The following is a 9,392-nucleotide window of genomic DNA, read 5'->3' on the forward strand; positions in this document are numbered from 1 at the left end:
TAACCGGCAACATAGGATTCCATTCACTACGCTAAGCTAACAAGCTGCCAGTGTTGCACCGGACTAAAACAATGCATGCACTGAGACAAAAAAATGCATTGGCCCACATATCTACAGCTAGGGGAGACCCTGATAAGCCCTATTTCAACAAACGGTGGCATATTCCTTTAACAAAGGAAAAACAGGTATTTGTTCAATTTTAATTTGAGGAGAAATAATGCCAGTTCTGTTATAATTGTGGAAAATCTTATTGCCATCCTTTTTACCATCTTAGATAATCAGGAGAGCATGGTGGTTTTTCTACATTATGTTTTGTAAATTGAGAAAAGGCCTTTCATGTGCTAGGTATGTTTTAGGTTTTTTAGGGGAACAAGGTGCTGGACCTACAAAGCATTTTTGAATTCTTGACATTATTCAAGCATGTTTAAAGTAGACTATAGATTATATTACAGGATTATAACAAGGATGTACCATGTCCCCTTACTGTTGTGGCACTTAGAATCTAAATAAAGTGTCTGACAGAGAGAGTGTAGTTTGCTGCGGTTTCTTTTGCACAGTATATATATATATATATATATATATATATATATATATATATATATATATATATATATATATATATATATATATATATATATATATTGGTGACCTTATTTGAGTATATGTTGAGTATGTCTGTTGGTGAATTTGTAATGTTGCAAAACCTTCCTCTTTGGACTATCGTATCTTTTTACCAAGTTTGGTCTGGGATGATCTCTGGCATATATTAATACAATATACAGCAAACTAAGACACTGTGTAGAAGAAAATCAAAGAAAAGGCATGCACCTGGATGTTTGAAGCCACGGTACGGTTATTTCCTGGGAAAAAAGTGTCCTATCCAATTAAGATGAAGGGTGGGAACTGGAGGAGTGGGAGTTCTGGTGTCTGAAAAAGAATAATTTATGAGAGAGGTTAAAATACATTACCCTCCAATTAGGTCAAATGTGAGTGACATCATAGATAAAAAAGAAGCCCAAAATAAATTTCTTCTCAGGGTGGCTTACATTACTCTGTAGTAGTTGTTTTTAATTTGACTATTTATTAGATTAACAAAGTATATGCATTACTTTGACAGAAATTACAATAAAATGTATAATCCCCACGTTATACAGTCAAGCAACTAATTTATATTTTCTCATTTCAGAATCTTATCTTCTCATATTATGTATCAGGATAGGGTTGCATGTTTTCCTCTATTGAGGAAGAAATGGCACCAAATGGAAGGCAAAGAGGAAGTGTATGAAATGTCATTATATCCTAAGGTGTTAAGTTCCTTTTTGTGAGTATTAGTACATGCACTTAACCTTCAATCCCCAGCCCCAGCTCCTTTGGGCTTGTTACCTAAGAAATATGTCTTCTCTTTTCTCTCATCGCTGAGGTTCCCCTGAAACTTGTCAACGAGACAATGTGGAAGGAAGTAAGAGATAAAGTTGCCAGGCTCTCTTTCTGTGCAGTGTTTATTTGCTGTGTCAAGGATTGAGAGATTACACTGTTTCTACGCAGTAAGGGAGGAATCTGGTCAAGCATTTCCTCAGGCTAAAAACATCACTTGAAGAGGCAAAGGAGGATTACTGACACCTGCATTAAGAAGGAACATTCTGAATTGGGCCCATTTGCTGTGAGTAGGGAGTCATCATCAATCATTTCTTTTAAGTGTGGAGAGGCTTTATTTTGGGCTGGGGATACTAGAAACTTGGCCTGTACAGTATTAAATGCTTTTTTTTTTTTGCTTTTTCAAGTAAACACTTGTGGCAGAATCCCATCTGTTATCTAAGCACTGGAGTCTTCATAGGAATATTTAAAAAAAGAAAGCTTTATCTGAACTTTTGTATACATTCAATATATTTAGCATATATCCATATTTATATAACAAAGAGCTTAAAACTTAAACTTGTATGCATACATGTATTTACATTAGATGTATTTATACAGTCAAACTAAAATAAATATATACTCACAAATTCCGTCAAATCTAATAAAGCTGATTTTTAAGATATAAGCTGGTAGGTTGTGCACACATTTTTGCCACATTCATGTACATATATACCACATACTGAAGTATACTTAATTAATATCCTTATTAGTTATCACCTGTCCATTGTATTCAATCTACAGATGCCCACTCAGAGGCAGTGGGAATGGTAACACTAACCCTCTGGCTGTCATCAGTGTGATTGATCATCAGCAGATAAACATCAAATCGGCGAGAGAACAGGACAGACATTGATCCCCAGAGGAAGAGAGGACTTGTCATACACCAGCATACACAAACCTCTGTGAAACATCTATCCAAATAACGAGAACTGTACCTCTGTGACTAACATGGGAACCCACAGACAGCTGTCAGCTGTTTTAGATGCCAGTTGATGACCAGAGAGTACAAATCTTTTGCATTACTTAACTATACTGCCCAAAGACAGGAACGTATAAATAGTACAGAAACTGACCCTAAAAATTCTTACTAGATTGAAAGAAGGTATGAAATGATCTTTCATAAGTAAAGAATTAGACAGTTATTTCTTTCTTTTAGGTTAGCAGAGATGAACTACTCCTGACCTGAGGCACACCAAACAACAAAAGAGGGTGAAGTATTCCCTGTTGTTCGCATTGGCTGCCATTAAGAATACTCTGTGGCAGTAGTTACAAACAGGCCAGAAAACAAAGTAAGAAATGTGTGTGTTTTTACAAAAAGTCGATCCCAACTGGCCACATGAAGCTTTCTCACCTGGCTGCACACTGAATATGTTTTTTCTGTCATTAGCCACAGACCTCATGCGATGCCGTACTTAAGAACAGAAGAAAGAGAGGGAAAGAAAATTACTAAGAAGTGAATGGTCAGTCTGACAAAAAGGGGGCCAGCCTTGCGTCGACAGGAAGAAAAGCATTAGCGCCCTTTATGTGCATGGCGGCGGATTTCCGCATGCTACACTGTCAGTGTATTTTTTCCCTTAATTAAAACAGTCACAAGTTTCATTGAGCGGTGAATCAAAGGGTGGCTACACCATAAAGCAGACTCAACTCTGTAACCCTGAGAGAGGGAGGGACACAGTGAGTGTGAGTGTGTGTGTGTGTGTGTGTAGGAATCAGACCATCAGCGATGGAGGGGATTTAAGCTGTGCTCATTCCCATGGTCAGTCACTCAGAATTAGTCATTACTCTCTTGCCTAGAGATGAAAACACAGCGATAATCAATTATTTGTATTATTATTTTATTTCCCTATAACCCTGTGCCCTTTTATTTGTCATCTTTTATTTACGGATTGTCTCTCAAATAAAAATAATGCCTTTCTAATTTCTTTATTATTATACCTAAACAAATTGTCGTATTAACCCATCCCACAGTGAACCAGAGCAGACCTCTCCAATGACAAACCCTGCTGTCTCTCAGCAGAATACCACAGCCGGACAATGGCAGACTCAACTGAGGGAAGGGAAAATGCTTGCTCCACTTCGGTTAGTGTATGGGATCCCCTCTCTGCTGCTTTGTCAGGCTTGGTCCATAGATCAGGAGAGCACCCGATCCCTGACGGCCTAATGACCCAACACTTTCCACACCATTTCATTTCCTTGATGGTAGTGGGGCAAACCAGCACCTACGATCATCATCCCCTTATCAATAATAAATCATCCAATGTTTAGACGATTAAAAATGCAACATTATTTTTTCCCTCCCACCACAAGATTAGCCCTCTTGGTTTTGTTGGAGCAGGGTGGGATTCCCCTCTCGTGTTCTTGCCAGGGGACATTTAAAAAGGACGAAGGGCATAAATGATGCAAGGAGGGATACATAATGGTAGAAAATGCTAATCATAGCTCATGTAACTGGAGAAGTTGGACCAGCAGCCTGATTGACAGCGGGGTGCAGAGGAGACAACATAGTATAAGGTAACGCTGATGTCTATAGAGTCTTCTGTGGGGGCTTGCTGTGGGCTGACCTTGATGGTGTACACCCATCACTCAGAGCACTTGCATTATAAGAGGAAAAAGTGATGACATGATATTGCTATTTTTTTGTATGCCAATTGAGGTTTGGACAAATGGATGATCAATACCACAGGCAACTTTATAAAACTTGATTGATAAGCATGAGACATAATCATTCCCCAAATCAAGTCAAGATAAGGCTGCAAAAGCTGGATAAAAGCCGTTTTGGAGGTGGCAAGTTAAGATTTTAATGAAGACCGTGCTGGCAGCAGTGATGGGACAGTATTGTCTGACAAAGCTGACATTCCCAGAGTGAGTTTTAATCCCCAACTCAGGCAGTTCATATAGACCTTTCCTATGGTGCTCGGCGTCTGGAAGACATTCAGCTGCACACTGTTACCTTTTGTTTCATGTCAGTCTAACATAACCCTGGCTGGCTCTGTGAAGCTCACTAGAAGATTAAGGAGTGAATAGGAGGGCTTAGTATTACTTAGTAGATGGCACAATATCATTTGATATCAATTTCTGTTGAGGATGTAGTTGCTGTCCAATTTGCAATATCAGTTTTGTGTTTTGCGCAGTTGTTTACATGTTGGGGGTAGAATAAGGATTCTTTAAAAAAAAATAAAAAAAGTAAAATATTCAAATATTGTTTGATAGAATCTGAATATAAAAGGCATAATGTATGCAGCAACACATGCCAACCGACATTTTGGTACAAATTAATATTACATCAACACAGAAAACAAACCTAAATTTGGTAGGAGTTCTAAATTACACTTTTTGCATTAAAGATTTTAAAAAAAACTGATACTGAGTGTCTCAAGTCAGCTCAAAATATATGTGGCATAGTTAAAATATGTTTACCACTATCATATTATGATTTTTTATTTAATTTCAATTAAAGTCACATGTACATATACAGTATGTATAAGTAATGTTTGCATACATATTTGTCTTTTAAATATTAATCTAATCTTTATTTGAACATATTACAATACCAATTACAAATAACCGATTGTTTCATTGCACCCATACAGCTTTTTCATGGGTCTGTCTAAAGTTTGGTCAGGTTTTTACAGAAGTGTATTACATTTACCATAGGAAAAAAAAATGTAGACACCTTATCTCGTAATTTTGAGAAATAACTCATAATTTAGAGGAAAGATCTTGTAATTACGAGATCCTGATCACGTCATTTTGAGAAAAGATTTCATAATTGTGAGTTCCTATCTCGTAATTTTGAGAAAAAAAAGATCTTGTAATTATGAGTTCCACACTAAGCAGTCACATTGTCATTCATTGAATAACATTAGCATTAGGAAATCAGAAATTAGGCTGTAATTAGGCTCTGCTCGTGTTGAATTTGAAGATATCTTGCACAGTGCAATCTGTGGACTAAAAAAATCTGTTTTGTAAGGCCTCTTAGCCTTGATAGTCTTCAACATATTATGTTATAAAAGTTTGTGAAAGTGGAGAAAAGATTTGGAGCTGTAGAAAAACAGAAATTCTGATGGCTTATTTCCAACTACTGACACAATGATGCACTAATTACATAGTTTCCTATGTTGCTATTTGATTAAACTTTCTATGAAGACCACGTTCATGCAGGAAATGTGTGTATTTATATGTGTATATGTATTATGAGCACATTCATAGTGAATTCTTCTACATTTAATGTAAACACAAACAATGCTTTCTGACTTACTTTACCAACGGTCAAGTATTATAGATATGACTGCGACTGATAATGAATTATGAGGTAAAGTGTCTTGTGGATATTCGAGTTATTAGAAGTTGACTGATGTAAAAGTAATACTACTACTACTACTACCAATAATAATAATAATAATAATAATACCCTGCAATTAATTACTAGTCAAGAGCAATGTCCTCATAATGCACCATACAGGGTGAAAGTGTTATAGGATTTTATTTTGGTAAGAAAATATCACATTTTGTTGTTGGAAGTTAATGTGTAACAGTGACAAACTGATAACAATCCCATCTATAGCACTTAAAGACATTAGCATCTTCCAATGATTCAAACCCAAACCAAAACAAAAACTGATTAAACTAAACAGGTGAGACGTAGGCTTATTTGCTTCCATGGCATCAGCTAGCCTGAAAGCTTCACACAAGAGAGCTGTTTTCTGTTGATGTGAAAATGAATTCATCTTATAATTACGAGATCCTTTCTCAATATTATGATAGGAACTCATAATTACGAGATCTGTGGAACTCATCATTACAAGATTTTTTCTCAAAATTGCAAGATAAGGTGTCTACATTTTTATTTTTTATGGTGAATGTAATGGGCTTTGGTGGGTTTTAAACCCGGGTCTTGTTAAGCAAATATTTAATGTCAGATGTACTGTATTTCAGTCAGATTTACTGTAGATAGACTTAAACTAATTATCATTTAAGTGTTTTAAAAAGAACAAATACAACATATCCAGGACAGGTACCACAAAGCCATGCAAAATAAAGACTGAAAGAACTAATGCAATATATCCAGGACATTTAATCTGCAAATTGAGGCATACACAATTTACTGTGTAATGGCATAAAAGCGGTGAGTAAACGAAAAAAAAAATCAGCTAGATGGTAGTGGTGTTTGTGCTGTTTGTTTTCAAATTCGTCTCTGTCAAAATGATGGAGTGTCTTGTCTGACAGGTGCTGTGATTTCCTTGACCCCATTGTATTCAAACAACACAGCCTCCTCACACAGGAAGAGCAGAGGAAACAATAGTACAGGTGAGTCCTGAAGAATTTTCCCTCAAGGGCTGCCCACCTGTCAGTTAATAGGTGTGTGTGTGTGTGTGTGTGTGTGTGTGTGTGTGTGTGTGTGTGTGTGTCATGATTCTAGCTATCATCTTAACATTACAAAATGTTTACGTTCATGATTGTATCATTTTATTATTGGTGTATAAACAGTTCCACTAAGGACTGAAGGAAACTCATCTAGTGATGTACCCTACTTCCTACTTGTGCACTACACTTGCCTTATTTCCACTCTTCTTTCTTATAATAAATCATAACATGTTAAACATTAATATGTCTTTAGACCCTCATTGGCTAATTTTATCCAAGAGTCCCACGATAATTCCAAGTCGCCTTTATCTGCCGCGTAGGTGTTATGTTGTACTTTAAATCTCATGTGGGATTGCTCATACCGTCCAAGATGAGTAAGTAAGAGGACATGTGTGTTAAGTCTATCATTATTTGCGGATTAGTGCTGGCCTGCACCCTCTTTGATGTCATCTTTCACACTTTCATCCCATTGAGATCTCGGGACAACAACAATAGGTTGAAGAAGAACAGGCATAAAGCCGGTGTAATTTTCTGCTTCGTCTCGAGCTGCAAGAAAACTTCCTGTAATGAGGAAGATAAAACAACACAACAATTACCGCTGCACATATGAGCAATCACCTGAGAGAGGCCCCACACACATGCAAATGCACATATGCTCACATTCATATAGAACATACATATATGCATTTCTGCATGCCTGTGTGGACACAGAGACACCAACTGTACACAGTTATAGGTATTGTATACACAGACATGAAACACGTGACGCTTGATAATCCTGTGGGTTTTACTGCCCTCTGCAGGCCTCAGGAAATAAATGCAGCATATCAGCATATGACACTATTCAAACATGTCCTAGCTTTTTGTTGATTGTTGATTGTTTGTTGTTGATTGGAAACGTCACTGAAGGTATCTACAACTACAGCAGTAAAAAAAAAAAGTTAAGTTAATTAAGTTTTAATGCATGAGATAAAGTGAATGGATTTAGCTTTGTGCTTTGTTAGAGCCGATTCCTTTTTTGGAGGGGTTTTCCACAGAGCAGCGTATCTGTGCGTGGCCAGCTTGTGGCTGAGTGGAGCCACCTTAGAGAGGCAAACAAGGCCTCTTTCAGGCAGAGAGACTCCAGAGGCGACGAATGAGGGCACTCAGTGTTTCACCCCAACCACAGGATTTATTTACCTTTCAGTGAGGGGCAGCCAGTAAGAGGAGATGGAGTGTGCTTCAAGAAAGGTAGGGGTGCAGAGTCTTTGTGTGTGTGTGTGTGTGTGTGTGTGTGTGTGTGTGTGTGTGTGTGTGTGTGTGTGTGTTCAAGGGGTGGCGATCTGGACTGGAGTAGCATAGAGATTGTGGGACACTGCATAATTTAGGATAGAAAGTGGATGTCATAATCCCAGAAAAAAGTCAAAGTCACAAAGCAGAAACCCACCCAAAAATACCCCAAGAAACCTAAAAACGGGTAGACAAGAAACCTTTTCAAAAAACAATCATTACCAGTCTAAATCACACCTACTGTGAGAAGACTGAGGTGGAACAGGGGATGTTTAAGTGAGGAGGAACATGGACGAGAGATCAGAAATGCTCGATAAGGAAGAGGGGGGAAGGGGTTCATCTTTCCTTAGCCCCTCCCTTCTCTTACACAGTATAAGTAGAGTCATTGAATCTATGTGGACACAAGACACTGTGTACATCTATTGGTGCAGTACAGTAATGGCATGACTGTCTAAACCAGTGTCACCCTTGGAGCAAGCAGTTCCAAATTGTACCTTAACCCTTGTGTTGTCTTCCCGTCAAAATTGAAAATCAACACTTTTGTTGATGCTTTTTATCAATGTTTTTACCTTTTAATATTGTGTTTTTGTCCCTTTTTATAACTTCATTTATAGGAAATTATACCTAATGTTTGAGTTAGAAAAGCAGAAATTAGGAATTATTTAGACTAAAATGAAAGGAATGGATGTTGATGGATAATCCCAGACTGGAATATGTCAACTTTCACTCAAAATTATTTCAAAACCACTTCAGTTTTTTCCAAATAAATATTAAATTGAATAAGACGCCCCAAAATTAAGGAAAGTAGAGATTGTACTTGCCAAAGAGCGTTGTGTGGATTCAATCATGTTATTTTGGGTAGTTAAAAAGAACATTTAATATAGGAAAACGGGTCACTTTGACCCAAGGAAAACACAAGGGTTAACGTGTGTGGGCTTGGTCACATGCGGAGTCAGTCCATTAATTTTCATAAACAAAACCCAGTTCTTTAGTCCCTCTGCCCTGGTGGTTGTCAACATGAATGTTAAAATCTCCAACTACTAGTCAAAATTAGAGATGTTCCGATTTACCAGTATCTGTATCGCCTCCAATACTGCCTAAATCGCTGGGATCAAGAAATACTGGAGTTTATGCACCGATCCGATTCCACATAATAATGTCCTAAAGAAAATCTACGTTAAAGCAGTTTGTTCTTTTTCCGTTATAATCGCCTATCAAACTGCATAATAAAAGAAAGTTCTGTGGCTTTCATTGTTTGAGAGTTAAAACTGAGCCAGACCGACAAAGACAGAAATTATATCACGTAAATACATACATACATGCATGCATGCATACATACATAC

The 9,392-nt window shown here is 37.4% G+C and overlaps 1 long non-coding RNA gene across 1 annotated transcript in view; it reads right to left on the bottom strand.

The window, feature by feature from the left end:
- The window catches only part of LOC116705401 (uncharacterized), a 16,374-nt gene that overhangs the window by 1,475 nt on the left and 5,507 nt on the right, over positions 1-9,392 (bottom strand). Inside the window, exon 2 of the long non-coding RNA XR_004335928.1 lies at positions 829-927. This is a non-coding gene — a long non-coding RNA (uncharacterized LOC116705401). The remainder of the gene's footprint in view (positions 1-828; positions 928-9,392) is intronic.

This window comes from Etheostoma spectabile, chromosome 17, assembly GCF_008692095.1.
Source record: "Etheostoma spectabile isolate EspeVRDwgs_2016 chromosome 17, UIUC_Espe_1.0, whole genome shotgun sequence".
In the NCBI taxonomy this organism is placed as follows: domain Eukaryota; kingdom Metazoa; phylum Chordata; class Actinopteri; order Perciformes; family Percidae; genus Etheostoma; species Etheostoma spectabile.